This window comes from Stegostoma tigrinum, chromosome 10 (genome assembly GCF_030684315.1).
Source record: "Stegostoma tigrinum isolate sSteTig4 chromosome 10, sSteTig4.hap1, whole genome shotgun sequence".
Taxonomy (NCBI): Eukaryota; Metazoa; Chordata; class Chondrichthyes; order Orectolobiformes; family Stegostomatidae; genus Stegostoma; species Stegostoma tigrinum.
Genome location: NC_081363.1, coordinates 16,238,595 through 16,252,962, shown reverse-complemented (window position 1 = coordinate 16,252,962; position 14,368 = coordinate 16,238,595). Strand labels below are relative to the sequence as shown.

The window sequence follows — 14,368 nt, the reverse complement described above, 5'->3', positions numbered from 1 at the left end:
ACATAGTGTCCAGGAGTATGCAAGCCAGGTGGATGAGATAGGATAAGAGGCGTATCTAGGTTGGATGCTCTTCAGAGGGTCCATGCAGACTTGATGGACTGAATGACCTACTTCTACACTGTAGGAATTCTATAATTTCAATATATATGACTGGATCCACATTAATCATAATATGATTAGCATGGTCAGTACATTTTTAAAATGTTTAAAAGGGTGGAGAAGAAGAGAAATGGCACTTTGCACATCAAAGCCAGCCCTCCCCATTAGATGACAATATGCCTTCTTCCTTTTCCTCGCCTGGACTTTAAAGCCCACAACTCCATTCCATCACCACCTCATCCAATCCTACTCCACCCAATGCCCCCCCCCCCCCCCAACTTACCTGGGTTAGGGGTTCCATTGCTGCTTTCCTTAGGCTGTTTAGCTTAGTTTGCTGGGCAGCTGGTTTGCAATGCAAAGTGCACCAACATCATGGGTTTCAATTCCTACATCAGCTGAAGTTACCATTCCTTCTCAACCTCTCCCTCGCCTGAGGCATGGTGGCCCTCAGGTTAAACCATCACCAGTCATCTTTCTGTCTCTAATGAGAGAGCAGTCTTATGCTTAAGTTGGACTCTGGTTACTTTGCCTTACCTTTTCTTGGGGTTCATTGCAGTCCTGACTGCATCCACTCTGATAGAACCAAGAAGCAAAGGGACAATTCCACACTTCATTTGAGGGAATGAATTTGGACAAGTAGAAAGAGCATAAGGCCATAAGACATTGGAGCAGAAATTAGGCCATTCAGCCCATTGGGTCTGCTCTGCCATTCAATCATGGCCAATAAGTTTCTCAACTCCATTCTCCAGCTTTCTCCCCATAACCCTTGATTCCCTTGATAATCAAGAACCCATCTATCTCAGTCTTAAATGTATTCAATGACCTGGCCTCCACAGCCTTCTGTGGCAGTGAATTCCGTAGATTTCTCTGGCTGAAGAAGTTTCTCTTTATCTCCATTCTAAAAGGTCTTCCCTTTATTCTCAGGCTGTGCCCTCGGGCCCTAGTCTCTCCTACCAATGGAAGCATCTTCCCAACGTCCAATCTGTCCAGGCCATTCAATATTCTGTAAATTTCAATTAGACACGCCCACCCCATCCTTCTAAACTGCAATAAACATAGTCCCAGATTCCTCAAACATTCCTCATATGTTAAGCTTTCATTCCTAGGACCATTCTTGTGAACCTCCTCTGTATCCGCTCCAGAGCCAGTACATCCTTCCTGAGAAATGGGGCCCCAAACTGCACACAATACTCCAAATGTGGCCTGACCAGAGCCTTATAAAGCCTCAGTAGTACATCCCTGCTTTTATATTCAAGTCCTCTCAAAATAAATGCCAACTCTGCATTTGCCTTCCTGACTACTGACTCAACCTGCAAGTTTATCTTTAGAGAATCCTGGACTTAGAACTCCCAAGTCTCTTTGCACTTCAGAATTCTGAATTTTCACCCCATTTAGAAAATAGTCCATGCTTTTATTCCTCTTACCAAAGTGCATGACCTCACACTTTCCCACATTGTACTCTATCTGCCACTTCTGTGCCCACTCTCCTAACCTGTCCAAATCCTTCTGCAATTTCCCCAGCTCCTCAATACTACCTGTCCCTCTATGTATCTTTGTATCATCTGCAAACTTAGCCAGAATACCCACAGTTCCTTTATCTAGGTCATTAATGTGTAAAGTGAAAAGTTGTGGTCTCAACACTGCCCCTTGCGGAACACCACTTGTCACTGGCTGCCACCCTGAGAAAGACCCTTTTATCCTCGCCTTCTGCTTTCTGCCAGACAGCCAATTTTCTATCCAAACTAGCATCTTGCCTCTAGCACCATGGGCCCTTATCTTACTCAGCATCCTCCCGTGCGGCTCCTTGTCAAAGGCCCTCTTAAAGTCCAGGTAGGTAATAACCATTGGTTCTCCTTGGTCGTTACTTCTTCAAAGAATTCTAGCAGATTTGTCAGGCATGACCTCCCCTTGATGAAACCATGCTGACTTTGCCCTGCTTTATCATACACTTCCAAATATTCAGAAATCTTGTCCTTTACAATGGACTCCAAAATCTTACCCACGACCGAGGTTATGCTAATCGTCCTGTAATTTTCCAAAAACCATGGAAAAAGTTGTACAAAATGAACTCTCTTCCATTACTTCAATGTCCATAGCTTTTAAAAGTGTTTATAACAAGTACAGTTCTTGGTACAATTATGTTTATGGATTTGCAACATTTGAAAATGATATAGAACAATATTGTAGAAGCTAAGCCCTAAATTCCCCTAACTGTCAGAGTCTGGCATGGAAGTAAATTACTTTTTTTTATGTTCAGTAATATATAATCTTCCAGCTGAAAGTTCAGTTACACTTTTCATCCTAGTTTAATTTGGCATCAGCTCAACACTGAAGTCAAGCAAGTATGAAATCAGCATGCAAAACTCCCATGTGCCATTTTTGAACACTTGTGAGTAAACCAAAAGGACATTGATAACTGTACAATTCCTTATGTATTGCTGCACAAAGCTAATAAGTGCAAATAGTTTTCACTTGAACTTTTACATAGTGAAGTCTTACTGAAGATAAATTCAGAAGTTAGACCATGTGCATTTTCTCTCGCATGTTCCTTCAAGACGTTGGATTTAAGGCGTTTATTTTCGGACAAATGAGATCAGTTCAGTCAGTGCATATTGTGTGCATGAGGATTGACAATTGGATCGAAGGAGCTTTGTTTCAATAATAAAATGAAATTTAAAAATGTGAATAAACACTGAATATCTTTGTTTAAAAAAAGTGCCATCTGTGATAAGGATGATTGAACGACAGGCAGATTGAACTGGATGGCACACTGAAGACAATACACAAGGACAGATTGCGCAGCTCACACGACAGCCTCCCTTCACAGAATATTTGGTGAAGCTGCTGAGGCTCAGGCAAAATGTTTTCACACAGCAGCTTGCTAAGAACTGAAAAGGAGACAGATTCTTTTAAGGAATACAGGGGAAAGTTGTTGACTATTATATTGAAAGGAAGAATGTGGAGGATTTTGGAGAGAAGGGATTAAGTGAACTGACCATTCAGAGAATTAACACAGACCCATTAAACCAAATAACCACATTTTGTGCTGTGACCATTCTGTGATTAATATGGGCAATGAAGGAAAAGACGAGGACATTACAAAGTTTGGAGGGTTTGAGTTTCAGGAGAGGATGGGACTTTCTTCCCTGGAGCAACAGATGTTGAGGTTTTTTATAGAGCTTTATAAAATCATCAGAAGCATAGATAAGGTGAACAGCCAAGGCCTTTTTCCTATGGTAAGGGAGTCCAAAACGAGAGGGCATAGGTTTAAGGTGAGAGGGGAAACATTTAAAAGGGACATGACAGGCAACTTCTTGCATGTATGAAGAATGTATGGAACAATCTGCCAGAGAAAGTAGTTGGGGCAGTTGCACGTCCTTTAGCCATTTATTAATGCACGGGGTGAGGGTGTTGCTGGCTAGGCAGCATTTATTACCCATCCCTAATTGCCCAGAGGGTTAAGAGTCAACCACATTGCTGTGGGTCTGAAGTCGCGTGTAGGCCAGGCCAGGTAAGGATGGCAGTTTCCTTCCCTAAGGGACACGAGTGAACCAGATGGGACTTTTTTTCTCCTGGCAATTGACAATAGATTCACAAGTCATTATTAGATTCCGAATTTCAGATATTTATTGAATTCACATTCCACCATCTGCCATGGCAGGATTCAAACCCGGGTCCCCAGAATATTGTCTGGGTCTCTGGATTAACAGTATCACTATCACAGGTACAACATTTACAAAACTTTTGGACAGTTTCGAGAGCCAAAGAGAGGAAATTAGAACTTGTTCAGTTTAGGAAACCTGTTTGGCATGGACAAGTTGGGTCAAAGAATCTGTTCCAATGCTGTACGACTATTTAGTCTCTGTTTCCTTCCTTTTGCATTGTTGCATTGATTATCTCATTTCCCCAAACCATCTAACTGTGATTGCTGTCCCTATATATCCATGGCCGGTCTTTTGGCAGCACCAGCTGTTTTCTACCCAACAGCTGGTTAGCCTATTATTTGGCCGACTGCTACACGGGGAATGTGAAAAACGTCATCATGAGATGTGACTGTTCAACAGGATTTCAGGATCCCCAGCATTTCTCCACAACTGTGGCCTTGTCGAACCATAAGGCCATAAAATATACGAGCTGAAGTAGGCCATTTGGCCCATCAGGTTTGCTCTTCCATTCAATGAGATTACGCCAGTTCTGATAATCCTCAATTCCACTCAGCCCTCTGCAGAAAAGAATTCTGTAGATTCACTAGTCCTTGAGAGAACAAAGTCCTCTTCATCTCTGTCTTAAATTGGTGATCCCTTTTATTCTGAGATTTAGACCACAAGAGGAAAACACCTTTCTACATCCACCCTCTCAAACTCGCGAAGAATCTTTATGCTTCAATAAAGTCACAAATCATTCTTCTAAATTTCAATGAGTGCTCAATCCCTCATAGAATCCCTACAGTGTGGGAGTAGGCCATTCAGCCCATCACATCCTCACAAACCTATTGAAGAGTGCCCCACCACCTACTCTGCCCTTGTAACTCAGTTTTTCCCCATGGCTAATCCACTTAGATACTATTAGCAATTTAGCACGGCCAGCCCACCTAACCTGTACATCTTTGGACTGTGGGAAGAAACTGGAGCACATGGTGGAAACACATACAGGCACGGGGATAATGTGCAAACTCCACACGAACAGTCAGCCAAGGGTGGACTTGGACCTAGGGCCCCTGGTGCTGTGAGGCAGCAGTGCTAGCCAGTGAGCTATCATGCTACATATAAGATAATTTCTCCTGACCTGGGATCAACCAAGTGAATCTTATCTGGACTGCCTTCAATGCCATAATGTCTTTCCTTAGACCAGGAGAACAAAACAGTTTTACAGTATTCTAACTGTGATTTAACTAGGGCTTTGTATTGTTTTAGCTAGACATCCCTTTTTTAATATTCCATTCCCTTTGAAAAAAAGGCCCACATGTAGTTCTCCCACCCTGTTAGACAATGACCACACATGTTAGCTTTTTCTGATTTATCGAAGAGGACTATAAATCTCTCTGTGCTGCAGCTTCATGCTGTCCTTCTCAATTCAAATACTATTTCAGTTCCCAGTTCTTACTGGTAAAATTCAAAACTCACATTTTCTTGTGTTACATTCCATCTGCCAAGTTTTTGCCTACTCATATCATCTGCTTATATCCCTCTGTAGATTCTTTGTATCATCCTCAGCATTTGCCTTCCTACCTATTTTTCCGTCATCCACAAGCGTCAATATTTCCTTCCCCTCATCCAAGTTATAATATACTGAATAATTCTCGCCCCAGCATTGTATCTTTGGCACTTTTCTAAGTTATAGGTCACCACCCTAGAAATGCACCCTTATCCAACTCTCTGTATTAAATTAGTTAGCTCATCCTCTATCCACGCTAATGTCCTCCCCCATCACCATGGGCTCTTATAAGGTCATAGAGTCATACAGCACAGAAACAGGCCTTTCAGTCCAACACATCCCTGCCAGGGATCATTGTTGCCTCACAGCATCAGGTTCCTGGGTTCAATTGCAGCCTTGGGTGACTGTCTGTGTGAAGTTTCCCTGGGTGCTCCAGTTCCTTCCCACAGTCCAAAGATGTACAGGTTATGTGTATTGGACATGCTAAATTGCCCATTACATCCAGGGATGTGTAGGTTAGGTGGATTAGCCATGAGAAATGCAGGGTTACAGGGATAAGGTAGGCTAGGGCACTGGGTGTAGTTGAGATGCTCTTTGCAGGTACAGTGCTGACCCAACTGGGCCAAATAGCCTGAATCCACACTGCAGGGATTCTATGGTTCTACACAAACCAGGTTTCCTAAACTAACATTAGTCCCATTTGTCTGTGTTTGCCCTAAAACCCTCTAAGGTTTACCTATTCGTGTAACAGTCCAAATGTTGTAACTGTACCAGCATCAACGACTTCCTCTGGTAATGCATTGCACATACAAACCACCCTCTATGTGAAAAGTTGCCCCTCAGGTCTCTTTTAAGTAGAGTCATAGAGTAGAGTCATAGAATAGGCCCTTCAGTCCAAACTGGTCCATGCTGACCATGGTGCCCACTCAGATCGTTCAAATTGCCCGCATTTGGTCCACATTCCTCTAAACCCTTCCCATCCATGTTCCTATCCAAATAGTTTTAAATGTTGCTATTGTACCCGTCTCGCTAATTTCTCTGGAAACTCATTCCACCTATTCTCCACTCTCTGTGTGAAGAAGTTGCCCCTCGGGATCTTCTTAAATCTTTCCCCTCTGACTTAAAACTATGCCCTCTAGTTTTCAATTCTCCATCCCTGGGAAAAAGATGATATGCATTCACCCTACCTACGCCCTCACGATTTTATTCACCTCAACAAGGACACCCCTCATTCTTCTATGTTCCAAGGAATAATGTCCTATCCTGGCCAACCTCTCTCTATAACTCAGGCCTACTCGTCCCTTCAACATCCTCGTAAATCTTCTTTGCATACTTTCCAGTTTAACTATGTCTTCCCTATAACAGGGTGACCAAAACTGTACACAATACTCCAAGTGCAACCTCACCAAAGACTTATGCAACTGTAACATAACATCCCAACTCCTATACTCATTGCCTCAACTGATGACGACCAGCATGCCAAATGCCTTCTTCACCACCCTGTCTATCTGTGGTGCTGCTTTCAACAAACTATGTACTTGTATTCCTAAGTCCCTCTGTTCCACAATACTCCTCAGGACCTTACCATTTACTGCATAAGCCCTCTCTTGGTTTGATTTTCTAAAGTGCAACACCTCATACTTATCTGTGTTGAATTGCATTTGCCAATCCTCAGCCCTCTTCCCCATCTGATTAAGTTCCTCTATAAATTTGTGCCCAGGCTCAGCATCCCTGCCTGGCTCATACTGGCCAAGCTAATCTCCCAGTCACACCCATTTAAACACCTAGTCCCACTTCCCTTCTGACATGTCCATCCTCGGCCTCCTCCAGTGTCACAGCGACTCAGGACGCTAATTTGAAGAACAGCGCCTTATCTTCTGTCTGAGCAACCTACAGCCTGGAGGACTCAACATTGATTTCTCCAATTTCAAGTAAACTGCCCACCCACCCCCTGCCTCTCCTTCCAGCCCCACCTCCTCCCTTCCATCCCAGCTTCTGACCCTCCCTTCCAGCCACGAAACGGATTCACCCCTGCCATCGGCCAACCAGGATGCTCTTACTACCAATGTCCACCTGTCACCACAATTCTGCATCCGCCCCTCCCCGCTTTATCTGCAGCTTTCCCCACCCCCACATCAGTCCTGAAGAAGGAGGTTACTTAAAATGTTGACTTTTCCTTTCCTCCAGATGCTGCCTGGCCTGCTGTGTTCTTCCAGCTTCCGGTTTGTCTACTTTTGCAATTTCTTCGCTAGCCTCCCACAACATCCGAGGATGGACTTGATCAAGCCCAGGGGATGTATCCATCTTGATGCACTTTAAGGCAGCAAATGGCCCCCATCTGGTCATGTGTACGTGGTCCAAAACATCCCCACTTGTTGTCCTTATTTCCTTAGCATCCATGATTCTGTCCTCAGTAAACATAGACAGCATGCTGATCTTTAAGGGGACCTATTCTCTACCTAGCCACTCTTTTACTCTTAATATAGCTATAAAACATTTTAGAATTATCTTTAAGCTAATCTGCCAGATCCATCTCATATCCTCTTTTTGGTGTTTTAGTCTTGGGTTTGCTCCAACAATTTTTATAGTCATCTCGGATTCACTTCAGTCCAATAGCTTAAACCCATACTGTCCCTGGCCTCTTGATATTACACTTTTAAAAGCCTCCCATTTGCCAGTTGTTTCTTTCCTTCTAACCGACTCATCCAATCAACCACTGCTAGATCCTGCCTAATGGCCCTGCTCCAGTTGAGCACCTTAACCTGTAGACCTGTCGTGTATTTTCTGTAACAATGTTAAAACTAAGAGAGTTACGGTCATTGGACCCAAAGTGCTCTTCGACTGACATTTCAATCACTTGCCTGACCTTGTTTCCTAACAGGATATCCAGTGTTGCACCCTTCCAAGTAGGTCCCTCTACATATTTATTTAGGAAACTATCTTGGACACATTTAAGAAATTCCACATGGTCTGGGCCTTTTACGCTCTGGGTGCCCAGGTCAACACAGGGGAAATTAAAATCTGCAATCATTACTACCCTATTATTCCTACAGGTATCTGCAATCTCTCTACACATCTGCTCCTCTAGAACCCGCTGGCTACAGTCCCAACAGAGTGACCGTCCCATTCTTGTTTCTAATTTCTAACCATATGGCTTCATTTAATGACATCTAAAGAATATAACCTTAGGAATTATTTTGGTTTTTATTTACGCCTTAAGAATATCTTCGATAAGCTCTGTTGTTATGTCCTCCCTTATCAAAAGGGCAGCTCCCCCTCCTCACTTACTTGTACTTCTGCCATGCCTGGGGCTTCTATACCCAGGAACATTGAGCTGCAAGTCCTGCCCTTCTCTCAGCCATGTTTCTGTTATGTCTACGATATCCCAGTGCCCAGAGCCAATCCATGATCTAAACTCATTTGCCTTACCAGTTGCAACGAACGTACTTAAAAACCACAAGTCTTTTCCTTCCCTTTACTATGCCCCTGGCTATCCTGAAGAGTAAACTTACTCTCGATGGCTAATGTGTATTCTCCTGACTTCTCGTTAGCCCCTCTCTTATTCACAGTCCACCCCCCTGCCTGTCAAACTAGTTTAAAGCCTCCTGGGTAACACTAGCAAATCGACCTATGAGAATATTGGACCCTCTCTGGTTCAAGTACAACCTATCACCTCTACCCCAGAAGAGATTCCAATGATCCAAAAACTGAAAACTCTGCCCCGTCCACCCATTCCTCAGCCATACATTCATCTGGCCTATTATTCCATTTATATCCTCTCACCTTAAAATAATGCCCTCGAATTTGAACTCCCCAAACCTTGGGAAAAGACCTTTGCTTTTCACCTCATCTAAGTCCCTCATGAGTTTATAAACCTCTCTAAGGTCACTCCTCAAACTCCCAAGCTCCAGTGATGACCAGCTATCTTTGCCCCTGCTTGATGTGGCACACTATCTGCAGCTTGAGCTCCAGGTCTTCAACTCAAGTGCAGACTACCTTGAGCTATTACCATTTTCTAAAGGTGTGCTCATTTGGGAATCGCCTTGGTGTCCAGCAGATCCCAAATGCTGCGGGTAACAATCCATCACCAACCCTGCTACCACCATTGTATTTTATTTAATTTATTACTTACTTACGCTAGTATCCCTGTACTTTCCGTATGAACAATACCCCACTCTTTACTCTTTATTGTAGTGTATCTTTTAACAAGATCAGGATCGATCTTATATTTAAGTAGCTATTATTAAGAAAGGAGGGAAAAAATGACTGGTGACCTAAACACAATTGCTTTAAATACTAGAAATACTCACCAATCCTACTCACCCATCAGCTGCTTTCCCTGCAGTCATGTCATGTTGTGGTTCATGATGTTACTCTGCCATTGGTCTCACATAGATAGGCTTCTTGGTCAATACCATTTATCCTCTCCCACATACCTTTTGCACAAATTACAAGCCTTAGGAATAGAATGAATCTCAATCACTTCCCAAAAACTATTAATTAACAGTTTCTTCTCCTGTTTCAGAGGAACCACCAGTGCTAAGAGACTGAAAAGATTTAGGCAAAAGCAATCAAGCATCTTTTTCTCTCATCTTCCACCTAAAACCCTGAGCACTCACCCTTGGCACATCTTTATAACAGATTTGCTTGAACAATATTCTCTCTGTCAGTTTCAGCACTGAGATACTGTCAGCCCTAAACTCTACATCAAACAGTTTCAAGGACACTTACCTGATAAAACCTCGAGAGCAAACTTCAGGAAGCTTGTGAGGCACTTTTCCTCCAGACACCTAGGTCTGAGTTCAGTGCCAACTGATAGAAAAAAGCCTCCTTTTGTGTAGTGGTTATGGTTTCTATAATGAAGACTTTCAATGCTTTCTGCCTGTAGGAAAGGAATGAGCTCAAGCAAAATTTGACTTTTAGCAATCTCTGAGGTGTCATTAGGATGGGAACTGATGTCACGTAGGTAGTATCAGAGGTTATTGTTCTGAAATTAAAGGCATACTCTGCTTCTAAACCAGATTATGTCTGACTGAAAGTATGATAATAGGTCTTAGAAATATCAGCACTTGATGGATGCACAATCTGTTTTGGGTTAATGTATTGAGACAGTCACGCGTATGGGGTAAAGTTTGCTGTTAATGCCCACTGTAGCTCTGCAACAACATGCTTGGAATCAGAAAACATTTTTAATGAAACAAAAGGCAGTCTCTTCTGGATCGCTTGTCAAAAAGAAGAAAAGCAATAAAAGGATATAAAGAATGAGGTCACCAGTTAGAGAGCAGGTTGAAGGAAGCCCCTGTTGAGAAGTGCCGCTGTGATGTCTACCATGGCCAGCTCTCCGTCCAACATTTCATTTTCTGGAAAGGAAACAATGCACTTGATTATATGAAGAAAGGCACAACATTTGAAGTTGATACAGATCTGACCTAATTTTTTATTTTCCTTTGGCAACTCATAATTCTTTGTTGAAACTTTTGAGACCCCCTCTTATTTTTAATTACATCTTTAATGCCATATTAGAATCATAGAGTCGTAGAAACAGACCCGTTGGTCCAACTTGCCCAGATATCCCGCATTAATCTACTCCCATTTGCCAGCATTGGGACCATATCCCTCTAAACCCTCCCTATTCATGTACCCATCCAGATGCCTTTGAAATGTTGACATTGTACCAGCCTCCACCAGTTACTCTGCAGCTCGTTATAATTGCGCACCACCCTCTGTGTGAAAAAGTTGCACTTTAGGTTCCTTTTAAATGTAATTTTAAATTTTAAATCTTTCCCCTCCGGCCTAAAACCTATGTCATCTGGTTTTGAAGTCCCCTACACAAGGGAAAAGACCTTGGCTGATCACCCTATCCAAGCTCCTCATGATTTTGTAAACTTCTATCAGGTCACCCCTCAGCCTCTGGCACTCCAAGGTGAATATTCCCAGCCTATTCAGCCTCTCCCTGTAGCTCAAACCCTCCAACCCCAGTAACATCCTTGTAAATCTTTTCTGTACCCTTTCAAGGGTAACGACATCTCTCCTATAAGGGTTCGATATTATTGGTGGACTGCAGACAGGAAAGCAAGGTGAACCAATAAATGAGGATACCATGCCATTGTTAGTGTGACTATTTCCACTGCCACTGTGAACTAAAGTGCCCATTCATGGACCAATTGAGGCCCTCAAGTGGCATTTAATATGCAAAGCTTAGTCCAGCTATTACCCAGCTTTAAAAGATCATAAAGTCACAAAACCCTTACAGTGTGAAAACAGGCCCTTTGGACCAACAAGTCCACACTGACCCTTGCAGCATCCCACCCAGACCCATCCCCAAATAACCCACACATCCCTGAACACCACGGGCAATGTAGCATGGCCAATCCACCTTAGCCTGCACATCTTTAGATTGTGGGAGGAAATCGGAGCACCCAGGGAGAATGTACAAACTCCACACAGACAGTCACCCAAAGCCGGAATTGAACCTGGGTCCCTGGTGCTGTGAGGCTGCAGTGCTAACCTCTGAGCCACCATGCAGCCCTAATGTTGGTAGGAGAGGTTACCATTCAGTGCATATTTAACCTTGAGTATCATATCATGGAATCCCTACAGAGTGGGAAGAGGCCATTTGGCCCATTAATTCTGCACGGAGCCTTGAAAGAGTATCCCACATAGACCCAGCTCCCTCACCCTATCCCTGCAATCCCACAGTTACCAGGGCTAGTCTACATAGTCTGCATGTCTCTGGACACCAAGGGCAATTTAGCTTGGCCAGTGCACTTAACCTGAAAGTCTTTGGATGGTGGGCGGAAACTGGAGCACCTGGAAGAAATCCACATAGACGCCCTCCCTGACAGTACTAACAACCATGAGGAGGTACAGACGTGTGCCAGGATCCCTCTGAGTTTACTTCAACTCAAATGGAATTTCATATTCGACCCAGGGTTCAAACTGACCTGCAAACCCTGAGCCGTCTCGGAGGAATTCTCACTCTGTCTTTCCAGGCAATATGGAGGGTGTTTCCAGCACAGGCTGTTGCTGCAAACCATCCACTTTTTTTACCTTAATTTTCCACCCAGATGTGCCTGGCACTCTTTCCCACTGCCCAGCGGGCGTCTGTCGAAGTGGGATTCCTCCCACATTTCATCGGAGACCTGGAGTGGAGGCATTGCATGTGACAGCCCTGTATAGCCAGAGGCTTTGGTTCACACAGACTCCCAGGCCATCTGAACTTTCTGTGGCACTGTGGAATGCAGGCACCACACATTCACATTGGTCACAGTGGAATGCACCCATGTTTTAATAATTCTGTTGAACTTAAACTAGTTGAATGTTAGCTCCAGACTTCTGACCTTTGGACAAAGGCAACTCAGAGCACCTCCTGTGTGTCTGCTCCACGGCTTGGCTAAAGTAGCCATTAATAGGTCCAGTCAGTGGTCCATAAATAGCTCATACTTCCCAACTGCCTGCCCCTCTTTCAAAGGTGCACCCCTCCTGGCTGTCCTTAGAAACTGAGCACATGGTGTCCAACAGCACAGTCAAAGCTTTTGGAGGCTTTGGGTACAGTGGAGCTGCGAGCATTATTTCCCCCACCAGCAACACTTTATTTGGACCATCCCATCTGTGCCGTCACCTCAAATTTGTTTCTGCCACCATTCCCTAATGGGCTGCTTTAAAGTTGGTTCAACTTCGCTAAAGTGCAGAGAGAAAACAACTTTCAACAAAGATGGAAAATGGATGGTATTGAAATTGCCAGTCTCACCCAGAGGGAGGAGAAGACTTGTCTTAAAAACAAAATATTTCACAATCATATGGTCTAAGTGTGGACAGAGCAGAGGAAACTTCTTTTGCGTGTTGTATACGTTATGCTATGCTTAACCTGAAATAACTTGGTGCTCACGTTAAGGACAAAAAAAGGAAGTAATATTTAACTTTTAATTCCTGCTAAGTGAGCAGAAATTAATTTAAATCAAAGTATCAATTATGTAAGGGTGGTTGGAAATTTCAGTGAGCTGCTCATCTTAAATATTATAATATGTTTTTGATGTTTAATTTGGCGAGATTGAAAGGAAAATATGAATGGTGTGTTTAAGAACTGAGGATGATCAAGAATTCTTACTTGTAAATCAGAATGTTTAACTTGGAGTATCAGATTTGAAAGTTGGCTTAAGAAGCAACTGTTTACATCTGATAAGTCCAGTAAATAGGCAGGAAATGTTCACATTCCATGCACCTCATCTGGCCCCAGTTCCTTATTGATTTTTAAGTACTATTGGTTTATCCAACACTTCCTTCTTATCTGAGCACTTGCAATATCAAGAGTTTTCACCCCTTGTAACCATGGCCTGCTTAGGAACACTGCAGCCTTCAGCGCTCAGTATAGAGTTGAATAATTTTAGGGCCTGAGCACACTGTAGGGATTCTATAATTGAACACCTTTCTCTATCCACTTTACCAGTTTTTTTTTTATATGTGATGTCCAATTGTAACACACTTTGGGCTGAGTATTGTCCAGGATAAAACTGTTAAAGTAAGAAAGGATTGCATTAACCCTGGGCCTTAAATCATTAGAACAAGTCAAAACCTAGATTCAGTTCAGCTGTATCCATTTGCTTTTGGTAAATTGCTATGAGCAATTTGACTGCTGTGTTTGCTGACATAATCAACATTGGCGTTTAAAAAATGGTTTTTGTCTTCAAAGCACAACCTGTATCATGTGGTTTTACGTTACAGTCCGATGCATACATTTGTGTTTTATGGGGGCAGGTAGCAGCAGGGAGTTGTCTCAAACCATTTATAGAAACCTATTTTAATCATGTTGATTACCAGCTGCTTTAGCACAGAGAGCGCAAAGTTGGCATTTTTTTTTAAAAAAGTGCTGTAAAAGTATACAGAACAGAGTTTGGATTGTGTTGTTCAGATAGTATATCTTGGGAGAGTTGCCAAATCAATTTGAAACCAAATTAGCTCTCACTGAGGAATCTGGAATTCCCAGTATCTGATTTTTATCTCACAAGCATAATAGAATTAACAAATGGTTCATGTGTATACCTAAAGTAACAAGCTTGAATTTAAAGTCAGGGCAGCGGGGATCTGATGAAGTAATACATAACATGTCTGACTAAGC

At 42.9% G+C, this 14,368-nt stretch overlaps 1 protein-coding gene across 1 annotated transcript in view; it reads left to right on the top strand.

The window, feature by feature from the left end:
• The window catches only part of LOC125455610 (latent-transforming growth factor beta-binding protein 2-like), a 474,230-nt gene that overhangs the window by 304,707 nt on the left and 155,155 nt on the right, over window positions 1-14,368 (top strand). The window lies entirely within an intron of this gene.